General features: G+C 40.6%; 1 non-coding gene across 1 annotated transcript; it reads right to left on the bottom strand.

Moving 5' to 3' along the window:
• Positions 1 to 1,251: 1,251 nt before the first annotated feature.
• LOC119936333 lies at positions 1,252 to 1,389 on the bottom strand. The gene has a single exon (XR_005453705.1). It is a non-coding gene; the product is annotated as a small nucleolar RNA SNORA7 (small nucleolar RNA).

The following is a 1,389-nucleotide window of genomic DNA, read 5'->3' as shown; positions in this document are numbered from 1 at the left end:
CCTCACATGAATATTTTCAGGATATAATGAATTGAATTATGTAAATGTCCTTTAGAAAAAAGTAAAAAGTTCTATTACATCGAGTTCTCCTCTAAGGCGAGAATTGAATGTTTAAAAAGACCCACAGAGGCAAGCTCACGCTGCGGTACTCAAGATGGCTCATCCCAGGTGCACGTTCCTGACTACTTCATCCACCACCACGGGCTTGCTGTCCTGGAAGGAAGCTCTCTGATTTTGTAACAATATTCTAGGTAAAACACATAAAGAAAATATGCATGTAAAGAAAATATGAACTATATGGTTCATTCATTCATTCAATCATTTATTGAGCACTTACTGTTTACAAAGCACTATACTAATAATAATGATGGTATTTGTTAAGTGCTTACTATGTGCAAAGCACTGTTCTAAGTGCTGGAGAAGTTATAAGGTGATCAGGTTGTCCCACAGGGGGTTCACAGTTTTAATTCCCATTTTATAGATGAGGTAACTGAGGCACAGAGAAGTTAAGTGACTTGCCCAAAGTCACACAGCTGACAGTTGGTGGAGGCGGGAATTGAACCCATGACCTCTGACTCCAAAGCCCGTGCTCTTTCCACTGAGCCATGCTGCTTCTCATACTAAGCACTTGGGAGAGTAAAATACAGCAACAGACACATTCCCTGCCCACAATGAGTTCACAGTCTGGAGGGTTCCACTGGAGTGTATTATTATCATTATTACCATATTTACTCACATTAATGCCTCCACCAAATAACTATTGATCAAACAATCATATTCATTGTGCACATTATGTGTAGTACACTGAACTAAGCTCTTGGGAGAGTACAATAAAACAGAACTAGCAGACACATTCCCTGCCTATAGTGAGCTTACTGTCTAGAGTGGGAGATAGACATCAATATGAATACATGAGTAATGTATAATATATAATTTTAATGCATAATCATTTATGATATATAAAGAATTCATAATATATGATAATTACTTTTGTGGAATTTTCTTGTAATTGCTTATGTGGAATTTTCTTGTGTTATGCTGTCGAGTCATCTCCTACCCACAGTGACACCATGGACACATCTCTCCCAGAACACCCCACCTCCATCTGCAATTGTTCTGGTAGTGGATCCATAGAGTTTTCTTGGTAAAAATACAGATGTGGTCTTCCATTGCCTCCTTCCATGCAGTAAACCTGAGTCTCCATCCTCGCGTCCCTCCCACACCGTTGCTGCTCAGCACAGGGAAGTTTTGATTTGTAGCAGATTGTCTTCCACTCTCTAGCCACTACCCAAGCTGGGAGTGGAATGGATAGGCCTCTGCTTGACTCTCCCTCCCATAATCGAAACTGGCAGAGTACTGGAAACTCTCCAGGTGTGAACCTGAGAGGGA

This window comes from Tachyglossus aculeatus, chromosome 1 (assembly GCF_015852505.1).
Source record: "Tachyglossus aculeatus isolate mTacAcu1 chromosome 1, mTacAcu1.pri, whole genome shotgun sequence".
NCBI classification, from domain to species: Eukaryota; Metazoa; Chordata; class Mammalia; order Monotremata; family Tachyglossidae; genus Tachyglossus; species Tachyglossus aculeatus.
The sequence above is the reverse complement of the archived record's forward strand: the minus strand, read 5'-3'. Positions and strand labels throughout refer to the sequence as shown.